The sequence below is a fragment of the Panthera onca genome, chromosome B1 (genome assembly GCF_046562875.1).
Source record: "Panthera onca isolate mPanOnc1 chromosome B1, mPanOnc1 haplotype 2, whole genome shotgun sequence".
NCBI lineage: Eukaryota > Metazoa > Chordata > Mammalia > Carnivora > Felidae > Panthera > Panthera onca.
The window spans coordinates 187,136,783-187,164,757 of record NC_138342.1 but is presented as its reverse complement, the minus strand read 5'-3'; the positions used below and the strand labels follow the sequence as shown (position 1 = coordinate 187,164,757).

The 27,975-nt window shown below is 38.4% G+C and overlaps 1 long non-coding RNA gene across 1 annotated transcript in view; it reads right to left on the bottom strand.

Moving 5' to 3' along the window:
* Nucleotides 1-3,075: 3,075 nt before the first annotated feature.
* LOC132691568 (uncharacterized) overlaps nt 3,076-27,975 on the bottom strand; it is a 138,378-nt gene continuing 113,478 nt past the window's right edge. Inside the window, exons 4-6 of the long non-coding RNA XR_009615866.3 lie at nt 17,310-17,407; nt 6,474-6,601; nt 3,076-3,956 (exon numbers count right to left, since the gene is read on the bottom strand). This is a non-coding gene — a long non-coding RNA (uncharacterized LOC132691568). The remainder of the gene's footprint in view (nt 3,957-6,473; nt 6,602-17,309; nt 17,408-27,975) is intronic.

Here is a 27,975-nt window from a genome sequence, read left to right as displayed (position 1 = left end):
ACAGACACCATATGTTTTCACTCTTAGGTGGATCCTGAGAAACTTAACAGAAGACCAGGAGGGAGGGGAAGGGGGGAAAAAAAAAGTTAGAGACGGAGGGAGCCAAATCATAAAAGACTCTTAAAAACGGAGAACAAACTGAGGGTTGATAGGGGGTGGGAGGGAGGGGAGGGTGGGAGGTGGGTATTGAGGAGGGCACCTGTTGGGATGAGCACTGGGTGTTGTACGGAAACCAATTTGACAATAAATTTCATATTAAAAAAAAAACAAAAATAAAGAAAAATTTAAAAAAATATATGTACAGGAAAAAAGCATGGTATATATATATGGTTTGGAACTATCGGCAGTTTCAGGCATCCCCTGGGGGTCCTGGAATGTATTCCCCCCATGAATAAGGGGGGCCATTTATACTGTGGTTCTGTCTGTTTCAACTCGGTCTTGAAAGAAAGAGTAACCTGCAGGCAAATAACAATATCCAGTTTATAAAATGCTTATATTTTTCCCCAAGATGAAGACCTTTTCTGTGTCTGCCAACAAGTTTTCTTTATCTGGTGACCAGTGAAGGTACCTGACAGTTTTCATAAACTGAAAAGTTATTGGGGGATATTACTTTCAATTTGAAAACCTCTAAATACGATTCAGTTTGTTTGGGCAAAAACAGCTTCACTTTTCTGAGTCCCTACACTCTAGCCCTTGTGTTGATCTTGCTAATGGGTGGCAGTGTGTGATCTCTTAATCTCTTTGGGTCTCTAGTCATTCTGGAGGTAAATCATTCCTTTTATAAATTCTATATAATAGGCATTCTTAGCCTGGTTGGATAATCAATACTTATAAAAAACCTGATAAAAGGCATGACCTGCCTTCTCAATATATATACTACTTCTCTTTTTTTTTTTTTAAGATGCTCATATCTTCTAATGGATAAGCAGCCATCGTGCAAGAATTCGTGGCAATCAAGTCCCATCACCAACCTGAAACTCAGAATGTGCAAAGGCCCATTGTAGTCTCTCAGCCTGCATAGATAGTACGCTGGCACTTACCCTAAGCTCTGCCACTTGAATCATCTCACCTAGCCCTGGGAGTTTGTAGGTAAAGCTAGTGTCACAAAGAGACAGGGATCACTTTGCATTTATTCTGAACATTCAATGTTCCAGACCAGTGGTGAAGTATCGTGTCAGTTGGCAGTGGGGTCCTAATCAATGCCTCCTGTGGTGTGATTTTCACTATTGCTTTGGATGTTTAGCTTCCTTTGTTTTTGTAAATGATTTATAGACTCTACAATATCTTTCTTTTTTTTTTTTTTTTTAATTTTTTTTTTCAACGTTTTTTATTTATTTTTGGGACAGAGAGAGACAGAGCATGAACGGGGGAGGGTCAGAGAGAGAGGGAGACACAGAATCGGAAACAGGCTCCAGGCTCCGAGCCATCAGCCCAGAGCCTGACGCGGGGCTCGAACTCACGGACCGCGAGATCGTGACCTGGCTGAAGTCGGACGCTTAACCGACTGCGCCACCCAGGCGCCCCTCTACAATATCTTTCTAATAAATTCAGTGAAGTATCCAATATCCTTCAAGTAAATTCCTTTTTTTTGAAAAAAAAGCAAAGTTAATTTATTTATTTTCAGACAGAGACAGTGTGAGTGGGGGTGGGAGAGACAGAGAATCCCAAGCAGGCTCCGTGCTGCCAGCGCAGAGCCCAACACGTGGCTTGAACTCACAAAACCAGAAGATCATGACCTGAGCTGAAACCAAAAGTCTGATGCTTAAGAAACTGAGCAACCCAGGCATTCCCACACCCCCAGTAAATTCCTTTCCTAGGTAAATTCATCAGAACTGATCTCTGTCGTTTGCAAACAAGAGCCCCAATACACATAAAGGTAAGAAAAAATCCAGCCTATAATTTCAGTGTTTTAACGGGCCCCCGTAAGCCCATCCACGGATTCTGCCTCCCCCTCTCAGTCTAATGGTGTTGGTGATTTTGAGGGGCTGTGGAAATGGGGGAGTAGCAGGAAGGGCTGGTTAAGGATGTCTGCTCTAAAGTGCATCCAGTTTATTTTTTTTTAAAAAATTAGGGGTCTGAAAGTTTCTCAGTGCATTAATATAAGGAGAAAAGTCACGGACTTATGAATATCATTTCTAGAAAGTCAAATTTATTTAGGAAGTATATACTTTTCTTCCCAATTATGTACTTTAAATCTTAGTTCTTGTTCATTTTGAGCTGAGGAACAGGGCAAATCTCTGCTCACTGAACAAAGTTAATCAAGAAAGGTCCTTCATTAATTCTTCTGTAGAGGAAGAGGTTTTATTAGTGAGAGACAGCACAAGCACTTACATATGGGTTATCAGTAGACTCACAGACACGTGAGTCAACACTTCTCCCACACAAATCTTTTCATAAAGAATTTCAGGAAGTTTTACCATGTGAGTTAGTCTCCCGGATATATTCTACAAAGACAAGTTATAAAAATCAACTTCAGAATGTTTACAGAGCGAGAGATGGCCTGCTGTTGAATGTCTAAGTTAACATATAGTCACCCTACTGCATATCTCAGTGACCAGCTAGACACAAACACTGTATAGATTTTGTTAAAATATAAGTAATTGGCATTTGGGCTAACAAGATGAATAAGTGGTGTGTGTGTGTGTTTGTGTGTGTGTGTGTGTGTGTGTGTGTGTGTGTGTGAGAGAGAGAGAGAAAACTCTCTTCCAAAGTCATCAAACTCTCCTAGCGGAACTTACAGCAGCACTTATGAAGCAATTATTATCATTAAAATTGTGAACAGGGTCAGCTGGGTGGCTCAGTTGGTTGAGCATCCAACTTTGGCTCAGGTCATGATCTCGCGGTCCGTGAGTTCAAGCCCCGCGTCGGGCTCTGGGCTGACAGCTCAGAGCCTGGAGCCTGTTTCAGATTCTGTGTCTCCTTCTCTCTCTGCCCCTCCCCCACTCATGTTCTGTCTCTCTCTCTGTCTCTCTCTGTCAAAACTAAACATTAAAAAAATAAAAAGTAAATAAAATTGTGAACATAAAAGAAACCAGAAAGTATGGGATCCAGAGAGTAGGTGAGCTGGGCAGGTGACATGACTTCAGAAGACGGAGGCAGGGGGAAAACAATTTTCTTGGCACTCTTTTGTGCTTTCTCTTGTGATTATGTAATCTCCTTCTAGATGGGCCCCCCAAAAGTTCAAAAGTAGTCTTTCCTTTCCCCCTTTCAGAAGCCAATTTCCTTGGAAACACAGAGACAAAATGTCTGCTGGCTACCTTGTTTGTCTATTAAAATGTATGGTCTTCCCTCCACTTATACCTCAGCTACTGGTAGGGAAGGCTAGCAGCACCTTCTCCCTGCACGCACTTCTTGCCCACAGCCGGCTAAGTACCATCAGCAGCGGCAGCCAGACGATGCCGCTGGTGGGAGCCTTAGAATTATTCATTGTACACAGAATTTATCTTAATGCTTACGGAAGTCTCCAAAGTGAGATCCGTTCCCCAGGCAGGCATTACGTACAGGAAAGCAGACCTTTCCCACTCAGGCTGGGGCTGAGTGATCATCTCCACGACAGAGTGATTCTCCATGAGAATGGAGTCTTTGGCTTCTCTGCTGTCAGGGGGGTTGTTTATGGCCATTTACACTTTTGGTATAATGAGGACACCTGTTTGCTAATAACTGAACTGAGGGTATCACAACACAGGGTATTAAAAACTGACACGGGACTACACTGCAGATCACAAACAGAGACAGATCTTTGCTCTTGGTAGCTTAACAGACCATAGCTTTCCTAAGTAGCTAAATTGTCTTACAGATTTTCTAGTATTTATTGCATTTCACTTTAATAAGCAGTTATTATAGTTGAATAACTAATTATTTTATAGCAGGTGTAACAAATACCATGGAGGTGTCATCAATTAAAGTGTTTTATCGCTGCTTTTTCTGTGTCGCAAGGTAATAATCAAAGGCAGGGCCTAAAGGAAATAAAATGAGTTCCATTAGTGAAGCAAATTAAGATTTCATTTTCAGTGAGACTCGTATGCTTCAATGCTACATGCTTCAATTCAATACTAGCACAGACCAGAAACAATAATTTTACTGAAGTGATTTGTGCCGAATGTGTGAATAAGCAAAAAAAAAAAAAAAAAAAAAAGATCTGCTAAGTCCATTCAGGGGCCATCCCTCCTGGAGGAGAGTGGCATTTGGGTTCCTTTTCTCTTTTCGCTGGAAGATTGTATAGAGAAGACAAAGTCTTTCTCAAGTCCTAATTTGTGACTATGGTACGGAGGGTGAGACTGAGAAATTAAGACAGGTTAGAAAAAGGATACCTCGCATACTTCCATGGGTCTATATGGAGGTGATACTTAAAATTAAAGACTAAAATCAGAATGCTTAGGTATTGTTTTTTAACATGTCTGCAGCAAGGTATGTCGATTAATATCCTTTTTGAGGAGTCAGGTGTCAGACAAACTGTAATAGGAATTTACTAGTTCTCTCAGGATATTGATAAATATAACTGTTGATGCAAAACATCAAAAGTAAAAGTAACCAAGCAATCAAAGGACTTAACTCCCAAATCACCAACCCCCTTTTTGATGACATATATTTATGTAATCATGTGTATTGAAATATTTATGCATCTGTGTGTATAAATATATAAATAAAGTATATATACACACACATATATACTGTATATATATACATATATATATAAATATATATATGTATATATATTTGTTTTTTAGAAGCAGTTAATGGAATCATGGAATATTTGAAATACAGAACTTACAGGAAGTTTTGAGCATCACATTATCACAGTATTTCTCTATTTTTTGTAATAAAAAGATGAGGACAGAGAGTTGAATTGACATGTCCAGTTCCCACAGTTAATGGCCAGGGATAGCACTTCCTTAGTGTATAACACTATTTGCACACAATTAATAATCTTTCTATGTCTCTACTTTAAAATTTCAGCTTAACTCACTCTAAAAAATAATTTTAGTTTGGCCTCAAACTTAATCTCCACGTTTACCAATATAAAGAGTATCTGCAGCCTCATGTAAAGTAAAAAGTTAATTTAAGTTGCTTTTGAAATTCATTTAGTGCTTAGTATCAATATTCTGACCTCTGTTATCTTGAGAGTCAAATGTGATCATATTCACATAGACTTCCGACTCTAATGAGCTACAAATGCCCACCTGGCCAGGCAGAACCTCAGGACCAGTCTTTTCTCAAGTGATCTCAAGAATCCCCAAAGTGGGGCACTTGGGTGGCTCGGTTGGTGAAGCGTCTGACTCCAGCTCAGGTCATCATCTTGTAGTTTGTGAGTTCGAGCCCCGTGTCAGGCTCTGCTCTGACAGCTTGCTTACAGCCTGGAGCCTGCTTCGGATTCTGTCTCCCTTTCTCGTGCCCCTCCCCCCGCTCACACTCTGTCTCTGTCTCTCCCAAAAATAAATAAACATTAAAAAAAAAAAAAAAAGAATCCCCAAAGTGGCAATGATTTACTCAGGAACACAGCTCTTGGTGTTCTTTATTTGCAGATTCTTCCTGGAGGTTTGCTGTCCCTAAGTCCCAAGCCTCTGCTTAAGATGCTACTTGTCTTGTTTCTCTGCAAGCAAGTAGGGAGACTGTGTGTGACCAGTCCCTGTGAGGTTACTTGGGCCTCAGTACAACGCCTCCTGTGCTCAGAGTCTCACAACATCTTCAGGACACTTTTACTGTGTTCTTCAGATGGAGTGTTCAGATTCCAATGCCCCCCATTTTCTCCTTTCTCCCTTCACTCCCTTCTAGCCCCGAAAACCTTCTCCATCTTCCAGAAAACATTATAAGGTAAATGAATCCTGGCAGAAGAGGAGAATGCTGTTTACCTGCCCACACTGAAGAAACATTCAGGTTCCAGCCTCACCCTGCCAAGACCCTGCCAACTTTTGGGGAAAATCTGGAGACGCATTTTACTTTCTGAGAGACGGCACAAAAGATTGGTCATCATTACTCTAATTATTCACTTCTATTTGCAGGGATGATGAAATTTTTTGTGGTTTGGCCAAAATATCCAGGCTCCATTAAGATATACTTTCTTGAGTTACTTGAATAAAAACCATCTCTGAAGCAACCTCGAAAAGGAAAACTTTACTTTAGTCTATGCTTCTAGTGCCTTACTTTCTAGAAGTTCCAAATGGACCTCAAGACTTTTTCTGGGCCACTGACATGGAAAATGATAGTTGACAGTCAGTGGCCATTAAAAACCATTCTTGCTGTGCTGCCGTGGCATTGGGCAGCCATTACTGTCATGTTGTGAGTAAAAAGGGTAGAATCATGGTATTTTAAAAATGGAAGGGAACTTAGAAATAATTTTGTTCAACTCCCTTGTCTTATAGATAAAAGTAGTCATGTAACAATTTGTCATTTTATACCCAATTTGGAAGCTTGCAATATTCTTCTATAAAATGAAAACATACAATCAAATACGGCACAATTCCTTGCAGACATACTTGACTCAAGCATCACATTTTCACTCCATTTAACGATTGCAGTGGTTGTATACAGTGGTAACTCCCATCCTTGATTTATAACAACTTTGGGTGCACGTTAGACTCCATCCATGAAATTATTGAAACACCTCAAAAATAATTCACATTTTAGTAAAGAATTCCACAAAATTCTTTCATAGTAAGGGAAAATTTCACAATAAAATAAGATGAGATAGATAAAGCAGCTCCTAAAATAATGGGATTCTTGGAGCACTGATAAAATTAGTTGAAGGCCGAATGAATATCTCGATGTGTGAGGAGGAGAGCAAAGATAAGGAAATTTACTTTACGTTTTCATGGGTAAATGCAATAATATTTCAGTTTCTGAAAATTCTATCACTATGTTAAAATTCATTTCCAACTCATCTGATTGCCTAGTTTCCCTTGTATCATGTTATACCAGCCTTGGATCTTCATGGCTCCCCAGTGAATTTCCAATTCCTTGCCCTTCATAAGAGCCATCTGTTGTATTCGAGTTTGCACTGGATCTGACATAAACATTTGCGTGTGAGTTCCTCTTGAGGAGGGATTGTGCCTACTAAGTCCTTGGAACTTGGTACCAACCAATACATAGTTGCTAAGTTTATTTTTCTCAAGGTATCTTCTCTAACAAAGGTTACGTTACAGGGCCAATTTAGCTGAGGCCAGCACACTAATTTTATATAATTAATTAAAATGTTTGAAGTGGTGATCAAAGCATTCATTGGTGGTCACTGACAGCCCTAGACCATAAGAGCTCTTTTCTCAGGGGTTGAAAAATCTCTACTTAAACAAATACAATGGTCATAGGAACGGAAAATATTTAGACAATATTTTCCCCATGAGCCAAATTCTGATGATGGAGATCCACTAGAATGACTGCGTTGACATAGTTTATATAAGGGCCATCAAGGTACCATTGACTGGAAGCAATTTGGTTATAATTCACTTGAGAATGTTGTGATGCCTGCATTGTCTTCTGAAGTCGACTTATAAAATCAACCAGCATCCTCATAGACATATTTAATAATGCATTCAAGCAGGCATTTTGCCAAATCCCTTTGAGACAGTATTAAATAGAAAGATGTTTTAAACATTCATTTTGATGAAGGGCACGTAGGTAATGACCTTCTTCAATCCACAGAGCTGATACACAATAAAAGCACTGGCTAACAGAGAATTTATTATAGTAAGATGGAATTCATTTTTGGTACACTGGATATTTAATCTATCTGTGTGTTCTTTATTTCAATTTTAGAGGAGTTTTTTTTTTTTTCCTAATTGTGAGATTAATACATGCTCACTGTAGAAAATTAGGAAAATACAGAAAAAAAGGGAAAGATAATAAAAATTAACTCAGTTCTAAAAAATAATTACTTACTGTTGCATAAATCCTTTTAAATAAAAAATACACATATATATGTATATAATTTTTCTAACATTTATTCATTTTTGAGAGACAGAGAGAGACAGAGCACAAGCAGGGGAGAGGCAGAGAGAGATGGAGACACAGAATCTGAAGCAGGCTCCAGGCTCTGAGCTGTCAGCACAGAGCCCCATGTGGGGCTCAAACCCACGAACCAAGAGATCATGACCTGAGCCCAAGTCGGACACTCAACCGACTGAGCCATCAGGGCACCTGGATGGCTCAGTTGGTTGAGTGTCTGAGTCAATATATATATATATATATAAGTATATATATATATATATATATTTATATTTATTATATTTTCATACTGGCTTTTATATTTAGTTCTTTAATTTTATTAAAGATTTTTATATTTATTATCAAATTAAAATTGAACAGTACATACTATTGTATAATTTAATACTTTTAAATATAATGCATTTAATGGAAGTTTTAATTATGTTAAGCAACATAATTAATTTCTCTGACTTTCTATATTTCATCATTTATATAGTTTCCTTGTTGTTATTATGAGTAATTCTTTGATGAGGGGTTTGTTATTATGAGTAATTCTTTGATGAACATTTGTGTATTTAAATATTATTAGCTCCTTTTTAATTACATAAAATTTAAGCATACCAGAATATGATTATACCTTGTGTCAAACTGCTAGAAATAAACATTTGTATAAAGGGGTGGGAGAACCGTTAAACTCTCTTGACAGAGTCAGATTGTTCTCCATAAAATTTGATCCAGTTTTTTGGATGACATTATCAGTTTAGGAGAACCTGTTTCCTGCTCCTTAATAAATTTTATGGTAATATATCATCTAAAATCCAGGTATTTGTAGGAGAGAAAGATATTGTTACTGATGTTATACTGCATAAATATTATTTTAATAAGGTTTACTTTCCAAAAGAAGTATTTGTATTTATAGTTTATGGAGAATTGTGGTAGTTCCTTCTTCCCTTTCTAGTTCTCACCCTTTGACTTTTTTTTTTTTTTTTTTTTTTTTTAATTTCCTCTGCTCTTCATGTTAACTGCTTTCAGGGTCCTGAATACGCCATAATTTTTGTTATCTCTGGGCTTCTGAATATTTCTGCATTCTTCTGACCCATTTTCTCCTGGCCTCCTCCTTGGCCACATTTCATCCTACTCATTGTCTGAGGCATCCTCTGTGTCCTCCTTGGGGTGGGCTAGGTACCCCTTTTCTGGGTTCTTAAACACTGGGTGACACCTCTAATATAGCATCCTCCCCCTCTCTCAGAAATCAAATGCCTGTCCAATTGATTGTGTTCTTTGTGAGATGGTGAAATACCCAAGGACACAGAATTTTATCTGAATGGGATAGAAAAGTACTCAGCACAAACTAGGCTTTTGGTGAATGTTTGCTGACTCCCTTGTGCATTATGTAATTTTTTTTAAGTCACCATGTAGATTAGGGTTTTCAGTCTAGCACTCAAGAATATCTGCAATTTATTTCCAGAAAAGTTCTTGAAATTTGTACAGCCTATCACTAGATTTCCAGTAAACTTAAATAAATTTAATAAATTAAATGTTTTCTGTACAATGACGCTTAAGAGCAAGAGCCTTTAGTAAGGCATAAAAATAAACATTACCTAGTCTAACTAGTAAAACATGGTTAGAGAAAAATATGTGTATCAATCCCTCTAAAGATGATTATTGAAGAACATTTTAAAAACGTTTTTGTAATTGGATTATCTAAATGACTATCAACAGGACTTTAGTTGTACTGGCATGAAAAGAGGGCCACATGAAGTTGTCAGGGAAAAACGCAAGCTGTAGAACAACATATACAATAAGATTTGATTATGTATGTTGAACATTGTTAGAAAGCATATGATAAAAGCACGAATAGTGTTTACCTCTGAGGAAGTTGATAAATGGAACATGTGCATTTTTTACAACCAATATTAGTTTTATTATGAATAAGCAAACAATTGTAGCTTATACTTAGAACACAACAATCTACAGTATATTCAGGTTGAATAAATATTATTGAATAAATAAAAATTATTTACAGATTTAATTTGCTCACTTGAAGAGAATGGTGAATAAATGTAAAGGTTCCAGGGGGTAGGGGATGCTACAGCTAAACTATTAACAACATGTAAAACATAATATGTGGGTGACAAAGTAAAGGAGCTAAGATTACTTATTTGAAAGTAGGACATATGGGAGTGATTTCACAATAACCATTTTGTGAGTGGTTACTACACATAATGCCCCCACTGGGATGGCAATGAACAGAAATCCCAGACTCATGGAAACTTGGAAAAGGTGTGTGTAATTAGGAATCGGGATCTGTCCATGATCTGGAAGGCAGACCTCTGGACACAGCCCAGGGACAACAGTTGGTCTACACGTGAGCAGATATTCTGAACATGGAACACGTGGGGCAGCACAGGTGTAGGCCAATCAGAAGGGACACAGGCTGTCACACTGGGGGAGAGTCCTAGAAGCCCATTTATGGCAGTATTAACCTTTTAGTTGCTGGACAGAGATCAGCCAGGGGATCATATGGCATAGGTCTGGGCAGTACTCAGTAAGCCATGGGGCTATGTCCTTATAGCAATCCTATTTTTCAGGGTTTGTAATGCTTACCCTTACTATTTTTTCATATTCTAGAATTTGTTATTAGATGGTCTGCTCATGAAATATGTGTTAAATTAAGACACTACATATGTATTAAATGAAAATACTTGTAGATTCCAATGGCTTAAATTGTGGTTTTCTCCTTGGGTTTCTCTGCCTCTTTAACTCCCAGTCATGTAAATATCTTTGTAACTACTCTTTGGACCACTTTTACCCTGAATAAAATGGCCTACTTGGATGTCATTCACCTTAGCTACTTTGGCACGGTTTCTAGAAGTTGGTATTTCTTTATAATAATGACTTTACAAACATGGGGAGTTTAGAGATGTCCTCGGGGCTACTAGTGAGTTTTGCTATTGTAACTTTTTACTTTAAGAACAGCTAAAATGTTTCAAACTATGTTAGTTAATAATGTATTTATTTGTAAATATAGTTCTTGGTGGGCCCTTCACAATAACATCTTAATTTTTCTATAGCATTTCACAAGACACTTGGTATATAATATTTCATTTACTTATTGTAACAATCATTTGAAGTAGATAATATTATTCATATTTTATAAATAAGGAAACTGAGGCTCAGAGAAATCAAACTATTTGCCTAAATGTACATGACTTATAAGTTGCATAATTACAGCTGAAAATCTGTGACTTTTTTCTACAAATCTAATGTTCTTTCTACAGCATTCTACTATCTTATGAGTTTGCTCTTTTTTTTTTTTTTTTTTTTCATTTTTAGCATTGACTACAAGTAACAGTTATACTTAGTTTGGCTTTCAAAGATGTTTTAAAGGATTTATCAATTTTTAATGGACTAAAACCCTTTTCCTTTCAGGATGTAATAAAAATTCTCAATTACATAAATGTTGATTAGTTGGTTTTATAATATTGAATAATAGCCTCCATTGACAAAAATGTATCAGTGCACTCTCATTCCCTTCTTTCACATCCTATTTTCATTAACAAACCTAAAATATGCGATGTGGTATGAATTCCTCTATGTATTTGATAGTCCATTGGGGTTTGTGCTATATATCCCACAACTGTCACCACCCTCTAACCTACAGAAGCTGATGCCTGCCTGATGAATTCTAGATTTTTGCATAACAGAAGTCAATGGCCACAAGTCCATTTGGATTTTAATAATTCAGAACAAATTTAGTACAATTAGAGTGGGACAGTTCCATCTTACCTGGCAAAATGAGAAAAAGGTAGACAAACAATTAATTTGGTTAACTCAGGAGTATTTTCAACGTTTTTTATTTATTTTTGGGACAGAGAGAGACAGAGCATGAACGGGGGAGGGGCAGAGAGAGAGGGAGACACAGAATCTGAAACAGGCTCCAGGCTCCGAGCCATCAGCCCAGAGCCTGACGCGGGGCTCGAACTCACAGACCGCGAGATCGTGACCTGGCTGAAGTCGGACGCTTAACCGACTGCGCCACCCAGGCGCCCCAACTCAGGAGTATTTTAAATAAAGACTGAAATTAAAGTCTACTGATTCCATTCATCAGTGTAACCACTGTATGTCCAAGGGAAAAATCATGTGCAGATGACAAGGATTTGTCTATTTTCTTTCCATTAACAGTAAAATATAGGCACTTTTGCAGCCAAAGAATCATATGCTATATATCTATGGAATATGAAATGTCTATTAGAATATAAAATATCTTGTACTATTGTGATGGCTAATTTTATGTGTCAACTTGATTGGGCCAAGGGAAGCCCAAATAGCTGGTTAAACACTAATTTGGTTCTGTGAGGGTATTTCCAAAAGAGGTCGGCATTTGAACAGGGAGACTGAGTAGAGCAGATATCCAACCCCCCCCCCCCCCCCGCCCCGGCCCGTGAGTGGGTGTCATCCAGCTCACTGAAGGTTGGAACAGGACAAAAAGGTAGAGGAAATTTGGATTTGCTCTCTGCCTGCCCGATTAAACTGAGAATTAGATCTTCTGCCTTCAGCTGTCCTGGTTCTCAGGCTTCCACACTCGGACTGGAGTCTACATGACCCGCAATCACCCCTCCAGTTTCCGGGCTCCCAAACCACACTACTGGCTCTCCTGAGTCTTCACCTCGCAGATGGTAGCTTGTTGAGACTTCTAAGCCTCCATAATCGGGTGAACCAATACCCTACATTAAATCTCTTTCTACATATAGATCATAATAATATATCATTATACTTATAAATTATATATCTAAAAAGAGAATTAATGTAAGAGATGTAATTATATGTGTTATATATAATTATATGTCTAGAAAGAGATTTAATATAAGATTTAAAGGTATTTAATATGGCATTAATTAATGCATAATATATATTATATATATATCTTATTGGTTATGTTTCTTGAAGAATGCTGCCTAACACAACCATAAACATCCTTATTTGCTGGCTGTGCTGGACTGAATAATAATGCCTCCAAAAATGTCTATGTTTTAATCCCAGAAACTCGAGAATGACCTCATAGAGCAAAAGGGACTTTGCCAATATGATAAAGTTAAGGATCTCCCCATGGAGAGATTATTCTGGTGGGCCCTAAATGTAATTACAGGGTCTTTACAAGAAAGAGGGAAAGGGGGATTTGATTGCAGAAGAGGAAGGTACTATGATGCTGGAAGCAAGATGCTATGCTACTGGCTTTGAAGACGGAAGAGGGGCCACCTGCCAAGGGATGTACTTGGCTTATAGAAGTGGGAAAAGGTAAGGAAATGGATTGACCCCTAGATCCTCTAGAAGGAACCAAGTCTGCTGACAGTTTGCCCTCAGTCCCATAAGACTGCTTTCGGACTTGACTTTCAAAACTGTAAGATAATGTAACTACATTGTTTTAAGCTACTAAGTTTGTGACAATTTGTTATAGTAGCAGTAGAAAACTAACACAGTGGTGGAGCCTAGTCTGGATTTTGTACTCTCCTGATAAAATCCCTATATTCTGTCTTTTAGACATTATACATGGTACATTTGCTCCTGGACATTTTAATCCCATAACACGGAGGAAGGCATATGGAGAGGCCCAGGCATAGACCCAGGGCTTGATGAAAGTCTCACTCAAAGCTGGAAACATTCCAGGGGAAGGTAACTGTGGATCTATGGGTCTGGTTGGGCTCTAGGCAAGCCTGCCTTGCTGAACCAGTGTTCAACAGCCAGTCCTTGGGAGAGAATTGTCCAGCCTGGGTGCTGCCCACTTACATATCAGTACACACAAGCAGATCATGGATGGATAAACCAAGAGAAGAAGTCACATTCTCTGGTAAAATATCCCTATAAAGTACGATCACTTACTGGACTCATCTGATCAAAGGAGACAGACATGCAGAATAATGAAGCCCAAGAATTGCCCGGAGAAGGAATTTAGCATAATTTAAGAGAGAGTTTTTTGGGTACAATTTTAACAGAGAAGAAATACAAGAAATACCAAAAGAAAAAAAAAAAAAAAGTATAACACCTGAGGTTTGGGAACACATGCTTTATTTGCCCTGTGCAGCATCCTTAGCTTTTGCCAAGTCAGAAATGGCAAGAGAATGGTGACCATCAGCCGGCTACTCTCTCGGCAAGCAGGCTGACCACAAAGGAGCTTGATCATTTTAGGGTGGATTTATCAACTCTCACATCTTTTTTGGTGGCTTAAGACTCGGTAAGCTGTTTCGTAAACCAATAAACCTAAACTGCAAGCACAGAGTCTACATTTCTATGTGATAATCGGTTTACCCCTGGGCACTCTGACTTTGTTTGACACACCCGCTGCTTTGCCTTGTTTCCCTCTGAGTCATAATCTACTTGAGATGCTTCTGAAGTAACTCTATTGTAGCCCAACGATTTAGAGAGACTTCAGGATTCAAGGTTTTCACCTTTGACTCGCAGCTGTCTTTTTCCTATGAAAATGGGCTGGGGATAAATTTAACTGATACGGCATTCAATCATTACTCATTTTTGAATCTCCTAAGAAGTGTGGCCAGTCAGCTTATAAAGCTGTAGGATAAGTTCTGTCTTAGAAGGATCCTTGACCACAGATTCAAATAAACCTCACAGAGGCAGTTTTGTGCATCTTCTATACCTGACAACGTGTTTGAGTCCTAAAAAACCAAGTCATTTTCCAAGAAGATTTTCAGCCCAATGAGTATAGACGTCTATTGGACTCTGCTATCAGTCTGTAGTGTTTGACCGGAAATGGACACAGAGGGAACATAGTCCGTGCTCAAGCCAGATTGCTATTACACATGTAGGAAAGACAAAGCACAAAAGGGTTTGAAGTGCAGTGCCTGTAATGAAGACTTTGTGTAGCCTATGATGGAGGCAGCTCAAGGGCACGCGGGGCACTGTGGAACACCTGGGAGAAGGGCTTTGAAGCACGATGTCAGCACGTCCATTTGATCTGTACTACATGAGACATCACCTAATACTCTCTGTTCTTTCATTCAATGCCCTGATTTTTGGCTCCTTCTGGATCTCTACCTCTGATCATTATCTCCTGCTTCTTGGCAGAGAGAAGAGGCATTCAGGTGAGAGAAAGCATGGGCAGAAGGGGACTCTCGGTATAAGGATGAGACCGGTTTCTGGGAAAAATTATTTTTCTTAATTAAGAGGCAGATAATTCAGGTTGAACACATGGTGGAGAGGGTGAGGACCTGAGTGGATGTACCATTGTGGATCTCAGGTCTCTGAGTGTTTGGAATTAGTATCAGTGATCATCAAATACATGCCAAGAATATTACCATTGTTTATAGATTGAATAAATACTATACGTCAATTGTGCTACTAATTTTCAAATATAACAAAATATAAATTCATTTTTAAACACTAGTAAATTCAAATGAACTTAATACTTTTCTACTTTTCATTTGTTCCTCAACCTACCACATAAAAGTAATAGTACCATCATCTGGACATCTGTAAAATAAAGAGGTTTTTTTGTTTTTTGTTTTTTTTTACCCTTCAGATTCTGGAAAAACAGGAATAGACAAATTATGACACCTTGAAGGATTAAATGCTTTTTGGATAAATGGAGCCATATTTTTTTCAAGTACATATAGATATTCTGTCCACACAATATAAACCTGCCATTGGATGAATTTTGTTCATTCATGAAAATGAATGCATTAGGGAATTAAACTAGTTTCTTTCTTTCAAAACCAGTTGTCATCAGATGCATCATTTAAAATGAAAACATAAACATTTCTTTTTTTCCTCTTAGAAAAATAGTAGATATTTAAAATATAGATATAGATAAGAAAAAGGGGGCAATTTCTCACAATTACACCACCCTAGATATTTACTATTAATATATTAATATCTAGGTATATATCCTTCTAGAACCTTTTAAATATACATGCTTATGTATGTTATTAAAACAAAAAAATGTTTTTCTAGGTTGTATTTATAGCCTGTTGTATTTTTTCCTTCATTTACCAACTTAGGATCAACATCTTCCATGAGAAGACATGCTGTTAAAATCCGGAATTCCCTACTAAATAATTTTCTTTAAAAAAAAATTTTTTTTTAATGTTTATTTATTTTTGAGAGAGAGAGAGACAGACAGAGCACGGGCAGGGGAGGGGCAGAAAGAGAGGGAGACACAGAATCAGAAGCAGGCTCCAGGCTCTGAGCTGTCAGCACAGAGCCCCACGTGGGGCTGGAGCCCACACACCCTGAGATCATGACCTGAGCCGAAGTCAGGCTCTCAACCGACTGAGCCACCCAGGCGCCCCCCCCTACTAAATAATTTTCAAATAAATCTGTGATTGAGGTAAATTCCGGTTTCTAGGGACAAGACAATTCTTATGTTTCACTTTGAAATCATGCTTGGAAGGTATGACAAGTTAATGTGACTGCACAGATTTTTTTCCCAACACAGCTTCCTCCCAACTAAATAATTATAATTTCTTTCCTTATGCTACATGTTCTTTTGTGCTTTTTATTCTTTGTCTGTGATTAAAACCTTTTTAATTAGGAGCTAGAGAATTCACTCTAATTTAGGGTTCATATAAAAATCAGTGGCCTGGACTTAACAATTCTAATCTTTCACTACTTATGGTCCTCTACTAGGGTGCTTTTAGGCAATACATAGCTTCCTATTTCTAGAAATAAAAGCTTCTTTAAAAGCCTATTAAAAGGGCCCTATTGATATCAAATAGCACTCTAGTATTACACAGATTTTAGTTTAAATGAGATAGAACCATGTTAACTAAGTTTCCTTTAATAAAAATACAAGCTTGCAAACGCAGACCTGTAACATTTCCACAAGCTGTAACCTCGGGAAGGGCAAACCACATCTTCAGAAGATAAATTTCAGACTGAAAGAATAATGGAAGGGACTCCAAAGAGAATTTTAAAAAAATAATTAAGCGTATTAAAATTATATTTATGGAGCAGCTGACAGGATTATACTTATTGCCTTTGGTAAAATGGCTATTAGTGATTATAAACACTACTTATAATGGCAAATATGTTCTACGTTGACTAGTGACCAGCTATTAACCAATGCAAGAGACAAAATGAGAACTAGAAGCCTTGATATAAAGACTTAGGTAATATCTCTCTAAAAGGGGATTTTCAAAAACCCAAAGTCATTTATTAGAATGAAAATGAATTTGGCAGAAAGTACACTGGCCCACCTGGAAGTCAGAGATCTGAGTTTTGTTTGGCCACTGCCACGGATTCACCACGCAATCCCTCATATATCCCATTATCTCCCTGGATGAGAGTTTACTTATCTTTAAAATGAAATGATGGAACTAAGGGCTCACGAATATTCCATCAGCCCTGACATGCTCTGATCAGGGTACTATCATTCTTACCAGTGTCGCAGAGACTGTCACCTGCTTCCTCCAACATCCATTTTTTCCCTTCCTCCTTAGAAACAAATCTTGATACTTTTAACAGGGCATAATTTGTCCTGGAACAAAAGAGAACATTTCTCAGTTTTCTTGTAGCATGGTGTGGTCATGTAACAGATCACATCATGGAACTAAGGTCATGGAACTAAAAAAAAAAAAAAAAAAAAAAAAAAGAAGCAAATGAGTTGGCATGGGACTTTGGGAAGTTAACTGAAGCTTTTTCCTCCTTTAGGTCCAAGACTCAGATGCGCTGGCTTAAGCCAGAGAATCACCTTGGACATGAACTGACGTTGAGAATGGAAGCCATTGCCTAGATGACAGAACAAGGGCAACATCCTGGGTCTCCCTAATGATACCACAGAGTCACCATATATGTCCTGGTGGCCTGTTCTGTGCTGCTTTTACATGAGAGAGAAGTTCACATCTCTCTTCTTTAGGCAATGACATTTTTTTTTTTTCTGTTAAAGGCAGCTATATTGAATTCTAATTGATGCAGTCAATAAAATGTGATTACTCGTTGTTGTAAAATAACTACAACTATCAATTATTTTGCACTTAGTAGATGCCAGACACAGTGCTAAGTGTTTTATGGACATTGCTTGATTTGATTTGCACAACGAGAATACTTATGAGTTAGGTATTATTATCTATAATTTACAAATGGGGAAATGGGAGCTTAGAAATATTAAAGAGTATCTACAAGGCCATGTAGTTTATGTGACAGAGCCTAGATTCTAAACCAGATTGGGATGATTCCAAAACTTATTTTCTCAATCAATATCACCAGTTTAATGCAGTCATTATTCCCTGTGGGTCAAAGATGCACAAAGAGCACAGTGTCTGGAATTAAGAGGCTACTGAGGTTGGCTTCAGCTGGAGGCTGCCGGCTGCAGTACATCCTGTGGCAAGGCGGCACCCTGGGCCCTTCTGCTGGGCCTGCCTGACTGCTTTGCAGTTCAGGTTTGTCTCGTTCAATTTTTGTTTCTGTATATGAGATGCTCTCCTTTCTACCTTTGCACTATAGCCAAGGCCATTCCAACCTCGGTGGGGCAGCGGGAAGATTTTGGGGTCCTTGTGGGAAACAGAGCGTAACTGCTGTGGGAGAGAAGGACCAGGCCAACTGTGACCGTACACAGAGGGCACCCCATGTGACAGCACTGTCATGTATTTGTTACTCGTTCTCTTGGCAAATCTTCACTTTCTTGAGAAACTTGTTTCATAGAAATCAAATAAGAAAATAATACAGAGTGAAAACAAGGCTTTTCTTAGGTAAATAACACTTACTTAATTCCTTCTGACACTAACAATTTATTTAGAACGCTATTAGAAGTTCTAAAGTTATTAAGTTATTAAGTCAAAACCTCATGCAAAGTTCTAAACTAGTAAAAAAAACAAAAACAAAAACAAAAAAACCATTTTCCCGTCTCCCCTTCCTCCTTTCCCCTCCATGCCAGGTGTTTATCTCAGGTCTAAATATCCATAATACCACTTTTTCCATTTTAAAATTCCCAAATTTGTCCTCCTCGCTGATGGAAAAAAGGGTGACTCTAAACTCCTGCTTCTAGGCTGCTAGGGATTAGATGGAATGCACTGGAAGCCTGGAGAGGACAGGTGACTACTGACTCTACCCTTGCACATCACAGCTCTCCTCTCTCAACCTACTGCCCCAGGAAAGGCATGCTTTGCCTGTGTGGGAGGGAGCTGAGGAAGTCTGAGCCATCCACAACCGACCATCTGAAATCACTTTCCCAGGGAGCCGAAGACGCACATGGCCAGACACTGCTCTGCTTTTCAAAGAGTGAGTCCTCTCTTGTTTCCTAACTGCCACTTAAAAACTCCAGACAAAAATTAAACTGTTGATACATGCAACCGAGCCTTAGCATGGAATAACTTCTTTCAAAGAGATAGCAGTTTTTTGGGGGTGGGGGTGGGTGGGTTGCTAAACTGTGATGTGAAATCAAGGTCAATTTTCTTTGATAATAAATATGTATAAATCAGAAAGGCTGATAATACTACAACAGGAAAAGAATGTAGAGCATTTGGGGGCTTAATTGTGCTTCCATTCTTTTTTACGACTGTGTACTTTGAAGGAAAACGCCAAGTTCTGTTTAGGTCTTTTGTTGAAAATAATTTCCAAAGACCTACCTTACCTGAGTCTTTCTCCTGCTTTGCTTTTCTATTACCATTAGAATTACCCTGCCGGGTATTAGAATTAGAATTAGAATCAGAATAAGAATTGTGCCCCTGCCGGGATATCACAAACAGCAGTGGTGTTTGCTTACTTCTAGCCCATTGCACATCTTCTTTAACCTAGAATTAACCATGTTTTATTTAAATCATCAGTGAATTAACCAAACTGCAAAAAGAATATTTTAATCTCTGTTCAATGGGTTTTCTCTGATCTAGAAAAAATATGCTTCATGATGGAACTCATGAAAACTAATACATGGGGCGTCTGAGCGGCTCAGCTTGTTAAGCAACCGACTCTTGATTTTGGCTCAAGTCATGATATCGTGGTTTGTGAGTTCGAGCCCCCCATCGGGCTCTGAACTGACAGCATGGAGCCTGCTTGGGATTCTCTGTCTCCCTCTGTCTCTGCCTCACTCCCTCTCTCTCTCTCCCTCTCTGTCAAAAAATCAAAATCAAAATCAAAATCAAATCAAATCAAATAAACAAACTTAAAAAAAGAAAACCAATATTTATCTCTGGCTTTCCTCTGCTCTAAATGTTGTGTGACTTTTAAGGCATTCAAAGATTTCTAAGCCAGTTTATACCTTGACTTTTCTTAGAACTCTATAGTGTCTTTTGTGGTATCTGAAGACTGACCTGGGCATAGAGTTTCTGTGCGCATGCAAAAAGCATGAGCGCCAAGACCAGAAACCAAAGTCCACACGCCTGTCTTCCCGTGGCAACTTCTGCCCCCCACACTGGGCCCATGTCACAGCCCCTGGGGTTCCAAGTGAGCAAATGGGAGCCTTGCTTTCTTTTTGCTCCTGGGCATGAGTTGGTTGTGGTCACAGTCACACAGTCATCCTCACTGGGGTCACCTTTCCCCCTCCGGACTATGTCCCCAGGTCTCCTCGCTTCCTGGCCCCTTCTTTCCCTTCTGCCTCAGTTTCCCAACATGCTCCTGGTCTTTAAAGAGCCCAATGGTTATGACTCCCAAGGAAGTCAAATGACTAACATGTACGCTATAATATCTTTTGAGTGAGATGGCAAATATGGGAGAGAGAAGGGTTAAAGATTTACCTTGGACAAAACTCAACTTTGGAATTTTCATACATTTGTTTATATATTAGCTCCTGTCTACATGGGTGAAGGTAAGGGAGAGGAAGGGAGGGGCTGGTGGCCAGGAGAACAGAGGGAGCGAATCCTGCAGAGTTGCTTTCTGCAGCAGCTCAGAGGCCTGGGATCTGGGCTAGGCTGGGCGGCCAGCTAGCTCCTCCTTCAGACAGACAGTCTCCTCCACTCCCTCCTTCTCAGCTCTGGCCCTTACATCAGAGAGTGTGGAGTAAGCATTTTCTCTCACTGCCGGGGGGCATTTACGAAACTGGCTCGTTCTCCACACACCCCACCCCGCCCCCAACAACCTGCCACCTATTTTTTTTAATCACAAACTGGAGTGAGGGGAAATACTCATTGTTGGGAAGTTAGATCTTCTCACAAGGTCAGTTTGTGCCTATTACCCACTGAGAAGAGAACAATTTGAGCAAATGATCACATTTAATTAGAAAAAGAATGAGGCTTAGCTCATAATGACAATGGGCAATTTGAGTAATTAAAATTATTTTAGAAAAGCATTGATTTCTTCTAAATTAAAATATGCCCAGAAGCTATATATATATATATATATATATATATATATATATGTGTGTGTGTGTGTGTGTGTGTGTGTGTGTGTATATTCAGATAACTTTTTTGTTATTCAGTCTTTCTCATTTTAAACCACTTGTGAACTGACTTTTCCATTTATGCAAGAGGATGTTCTATATCTCAGAATAATAATTGAAAATGCCCCCATAAATACTTTAAATTTATGAGGTTCTCACTGGCTAAACTACAATTCCTTTAGTGTAACAGCTGAAGAAAAGCATAGAATTCTAGAGAAAACAGTTCTTGGCTTTAACTTCTTTATGTTCAGCAGCCTTATTATTGTCAAAATTCCCCAAATTAAAATGCAAAACTCCGCTTCTTGGCTGGGCTCGGTTACTTAACCTTAATAAAATATAAGAGTCTGTTTCATTAATCGGAAACATACCAGACACAGTGCATGAATTTTATCTTCCACTCTGTCCTTTGTATTTCAGAATGATGATAATAATAATAATAAAAATCCTAGGATTTGGCAGCCAGACAATTGTGTTCTCTTTGTTTCTATCATGTTCCTATGTAAAATGAATTTCTCAGACAGACTAAATGCCTTAAGGGGCAAAAATTCCAATGATCCTCTCCCCTGGAAATCTTTAAAAATAGAATAAACTTTCATTTGTCTGGGTGTGGTTTAAGCACCGTCTGTCTTTGGCAGAGGGATGGTTTAGTTGACCTACTGATGTTGCTTTAAGCTGCATGATCACTTAGGGGGAGAATTTTCCTTTAATCCTTGCCAGATTTAATTTATCACAACAATGCATGCTCTTACAGATGTAGTAAAACAAAAAAGGGGGTGCAATCTTCTTTTCCACTGTAAAGTAATAAAACAATTTCTCAAATTTGAGAAACTAAGATTAAATCAAGAAAATGTCTGATTTGTTTCCCCCTCTTCAAACTTCTACTGAAAGATAGTGAAATATGATAAATAGCATGCTTTTTAAGACAAGATGTTTTCAAACAACTGGACCAAATCAACAAAACGGAACCATATGCTTCATGAAGACCACCTTCATATTCCTCACAGGAACCTGAAGCTGGGCATCTGGACAGAGGTGGGGGGAGGCACTGACCATGCCAAGGGGTGCTGATGGGCACTGACAGAATGGGGAGTGGGAGAGGGCTGGGGAAAGTGCTTTCACAGATACGGAACCACCAGTGTCAGCCCAGGCCCTTGTTATATGTGCGTCATGTGCCCTCCTGTTGACCGCCCAGACACTCTGTGGACAGCCACAAATTCCCCAGAAGGCCAACTGCACCCCCCCCCCAAACCCTTGCACCTGGAATCATTATATAATGAAAGTTTCCACTTTCCTCAGAAACACCAAGGGAAAAAAATAGTGTTATTATGTCAGTACGTTGCTCATTAACACATATACACACACGGAGGCCTAAGAGTGGGTCAGTTTTTTAAAACTATTATTTATAGTCAAATTCTAAGTCAAATGTATTCAAGTGTTCACCAATTCCTTCTCTCTCTCTCTCTCTTTTAAGCTTTATTTTGAGAGAGAGAGAGAGAGAGAGAGGGGGGGAGAGAGAGAGAGAGAGAGAGAGAGAGGCAGAGAGACAGGGAGACAGAATCCCAAGCAGGCTCTGTCCTCAGGGTTTGATCTCAAGAAGGGTGAGATCATGACCTGGCAGAGATCAACAGTCAGACGCTTAACCAACTGAGCCACCCAGGCACCCCTTTTTCTTTCTCTTTCAAGAGAGAAGCCAAAGTTTGTTTTTAACCATCAAGCTTTATTTAGGTATTATTTCCTTATCTGAAAATACACCCGTTGTATGTGTGGAGATCAATGTTTTTTAGTGAATTTATAAAACTGTGTAATCATCACTACACCCCAGTTTTAAAATGTTTTCCTGCACTTCAATAAGTTCCTCATGTCCATTTGTAGTCAATCGCCTCTCCGATCCCCAGCCCCAGGCCAAGCACTGACTGCTTTCAGCTCTACAGATATGCTTGTTCTAAAAATTTTATACAAAAATTGTTTCTTGGCCTTTCGGCTAAGATCATGTGTAAAAATTTTACACAAATCAAATAATACAACAGGGGGTCTTTTTTTGAATGCCTCTTTCACTTAGATGATTTTGATGTTCACCTGTGTTGTATATGTGTCAGTAGCTGATGCCTTTTTATTGCTGAACAGTATGAACAGTATGCCAATGTATAGATATACAGCATTGCTTTTGTTATCAGTTCACTAGTTGGTAGACATTTGGGTTTCTGATTTTGGATTACCATGAATACGCTGCTGCGAACATTCAGTTGCAAGCCTTTGTGCAGATTTAAGTTTACACTGTTCTTGGGTAGATAGCCAAGAGTGGAATTTTTATTCCAGATGCTAAGTTTATATTTAAATTGCATCATTTTACATTCCCTTCCACAATGTATGAGGATTCCAATTGTTCCTTGTCAACACTTGTTATTATCTGAATTTTGATTAGAGCCATTCTAGAGTGCGTGAAGTTATGTCTTACTATGATTTTGCTTTGCATTTACCTAAAGATTTATGATGTTAAGCATCTTTCCAAATGCTTACTGGATATTTTTTATATTTTCTTTGGGCAAATGTCTATTCATATCCTTTACCCATTTTTAAATTGGGTTGTTTGTTTTAAAGTTTTATTTTTTATTTGAGAGGGACAGAAGCAGTATGAGCGGGGAGGGGCAGAGAGAGAGGGAGAAAGGGAATCCCAAGCAGGCTCTGTGCTGCTGACTCAGAGCTTGATGTGGGGCTTGAACCCATGGAACCGTGAGATCATGACCTGAGCCAAGACCGAGTTGGATGCTTGGACTGAGCCACCCAGTCACCCACTGAGTTGGACTGAGCCACCCAGCCACCACAGGGTTGTTTGGTTTTTTTATTATGAGTTGTAGATGTTGTCAACTGAAAGGAAGGCACTCAGGGTAGGTTAGTAAATGCTTTATTCATTGCCTTAGTAAGAACACAGCCCAGGAAACAGTCCTTCGCATTGCTCTGAAGAATAGCTCTGGAGTTATAGGGGATTATATGTCAACAGGGGAATGGGGTTTACACGCCTGCAAACACTTCTCCAAATATTTGTGTGTCACAAGGCATACGGTTTGGTTGATAAAATTAAGGTTTACTGATTTCCACAGAGACATGTGTAAGACCCCTAGGTGAGCTTAATAAATTATGTTTCTATCATAATTGATTATTCAAAAATATCATTTGCATGCCTCTGCTTAACTGATTTTCCAGTTCTTCCTGTTATGTTTTTAAGTTTTTATTTTTAATTCCAGTTAGTTAACACACAGTATTATATTAGCTTCAGGTGTATAATACACTAATTTAACACTTCCATACATCACCCTGCATTCATCACAGGTGCACTACTTAATCCCTATCACCTAGTTCACCCATGCCCCCCACCCACCTCCCTCCCTTCTGTCAACCTTTGTTCTCTACAGTTAAGAGTCTCTTGGTTTGCCTCTCTTTTGTTTCCCCTTTCCTTGTTTGTTCTGTTTTTTAAATTCCACATATGAGTGAAATGATATGGTATCTGTCTTTCTCTGACTGACTTATTTTGTTTAGCAATATAATCTCCAGCTCTGTGTCATTATAAATGACAATATTTCATTCTTTATGGCTGAATTATATTGCATTATATAATGCATTGATAGGCATTCTTCTTTTGCTGTTGTTGTTGAAGTTTCCTTTTTCTTAATAATTTATTTATTTTTTAATTTACATCCAAGTTAGTTAGCATATAGTGCAACAATGATTTCAGGAGTAGATTCCTTAATGCCCCTTACCCATTTAGCCCATCCCCCCTCCCACAACCCCTCTAGCAACCCTCTGTTTGTTCTCCATATTTAAGGGTCTCTTATGTTTTGTCCCCCTCCCTGTTTTTATATTATTTTTGGTTCCCTTCCCTTACGTTTACCTGTATTGGATCTTAAAGTCCTCATATGAGTGAAGTCATATGATTTTTGTCTTTCTCTGACTAATTTCACTTAGCATAATACATTCTAGTTCCATCCACGTGGTTGCAAATGGCAAGATTTCATTCTTTTTGACTCCCAAGTAATACTCCATTGTATATATATACCACTTCTTCTTTATCCATTCATCCATCGATGGACATTTGGGCTCTTCCCATACTTTGGCTATTGTCGATAGTGCTGCTATAAACATTGGGGTGCATGTGCCCCTTCGAAACAGCACACCTGTATCCCTTGGATAAATACCTAGTAGTGCAATTGCGGGGTTGTAGGGTAGTTCTATTTTTAATTTTTTGAGGAACCTTCATACTGCTTTCCAGAGTGGCTGAACCAGTTTGCATTCCCACCAGCTGTGCAAAACAGATATTTCTCTGCATCCTTGCCAACATCTGTTGCTGCCTGAGTCGTTAGTGTTAGCCATTCTGTCAGATATGAGGTGGTATATCTCATTGCCACCACTTCTTCTTTACCTATTCATCAGGTGATGGAAAGTATGGCTGTTTCCATCATTTGGCTATTGCAGATAATGCTACTATAAACATGTACATCTATCCCTTTGAATTTGCATTTTTGTATTCTTTAGGTAAATACCTGGTAATGCAATGGCTGTATCACAAGGAAGTTCTATTTTTAACTTTTTGAGGAACCTCCACACTGTTTTCCAGAATGGCTGCACCAGTTTGCATTCCCATGAACAGTGCAATAGGGTTCCCCTTTCTCCACATCCTCACCAACATCTGTTGTTTCTTGTGTTGTTGATTTTAGCCATTCTAACAGGTTGGGGTGGTATCTTATTGTGGTTTTGACTTGTATTTCTCAGATGATGAGTGACATTGAGCATCTTTTCATGTATCTGTTAGCCATTTGGCTGTATTCTTTGGAAAAATGTCTATTCATGACTTCTGCACATTTTTTAATTGGATTATTTGTTTTTGGGTGTTGAGTTTTATAAGCTCTTTACATATTTTGGATAGTAATCCTTTATTGAATATGTCATTTGCAAATATCTTCTCCAATTCTGTAGGCTGCCTTTTAATTTTGTTGATGTTTCCTTCCCTGTGTAGAAGCTTTTTATCTTGATTATGTCCTAATAATTTATTTCGTTTTTGTTTCCCTTGCCTCTGGAGACATACCTAGAAAGAAGTCAGTAAGGCTGATGTCAAACAGGTTGCTGCCTGTGTTCTCCTATAGGATTTTTATGTTTTCATGTCTCACATTTAGGTATTTAATCCATTTTGAATTTATTTTTGCGTCTGGTGTAAAAAAGTGGCCCAGTTTCATTCTTTTGCATGTAACTGTCCAATTTTCCCGACATCATTTTTTGAAGAGACTTTTTCCCATTGGATATTCTTTCCTTCTTTGTCAAAGAGTTATTGCTATAGGTTCATTTCTGGGTTTTCTATTCTGTTCTATTGATCTAGCTGCCTTTTCCCCCCAATACCATACTGTTTTGATAACTATAGCTATGTATTCCTTGATTTCTCTTTCTGCTGCTTCATTATTGGTGTATAGAAATGCAACAGATTTCTGTATGTGGATTTTGTATCCTGCAACTTTATTGAATTCCTTTATCAGTGCTAGTAGGTTTTTGGTGGAATATTTCAAGTTTTCTATATAGAGTATCATGTCATCGGCAAATAGTGAAAGTTTTACTTCTTCCATACAGATCTGGATGCTTTTTATTTCTTTGTGTCATCTGGTTGCTGTTGCTAGGACTTCCAGTACTGTGTTGAATAATATGGTGAGAGGGAACATCCTTGTCTTGTTCCCCACTGTAGAGGAAAGCTCTCAGTTTTTCCCCACTGAGGATGATATTAGCCATGGGTTTTTCATACACGGGCTTTATATGTTGAGGTATGTTCCCTCTAAACTTACTTGGATGAGGGGTTGTTTTTTTTTTAATCACAAATCGATGTTGTACTTTGTCAAATGCTTTTTCTGCATCTATTGAAATGGTCATATGGTTCTTATCCTTTCTTGTATTAATGTAGTGTATTATGTTGATTGATTTGTGAATATTGAACCACTCTTGCAACTCAGAAAGAAATCCCACTTGATCATGGTGAATGATTTTTTAATGTATTGTTGGATCCAGTTTGCTACTATTTTATTGACAATTTTTGCATCTGTGTTCATCAGGGATATAGCCTGTAGTTCTCTTTTTTAGTAGTCTTTACCTGGTTTTGGTATCAGGGTAATGCTGGCCTCATAGAATGAATTTGGAAGTTTTTCTTCCTTTTCTTTTTGGAATAGTTTGAGAAAAATAGGTATTAACTCTTCTTTAAATGTTTGGTAGAATTCGCCTCTTAAGCCATCTGGCCCTGGAATTTTGTTTGGAGGTTTTTTGATTACTCATTCAATTTATCTGCTGGTTTATGGTCTGTTCAGGTTTTCTATTTCTTCCTGTTTAACTTTCATAATTCATATGTTTCTAGGAATTTATACATTTCTTCCAAGTTGTCCAATTTGTTGGTATCTAGTTTTTCAAAGTATTCACTTATAATTGTTTGTATTTCTGTGAGTGTTGGTTGTTATTTTTCCTCTTTCATTTGTAATTTTATTTATTTGGGTATTGTCTCTTTTTCGACAAGTATGGCTAGAGGTTTATCAAATTTATTATTTTTTTCAAAGAACCATCTCCTGGTTTCATTGATCTGTTCTATTTTTTGTTTGTTTTTTTGTTTTAGTTCCAATATGATTTATTTCTGCTCTAATATTTATTATTTCCTTCCTTCTGCTGGCTTTAGGCTTCGTTTATTGTTCTTTTCTTGCTTCTTTAGGTATAAGGTTAGG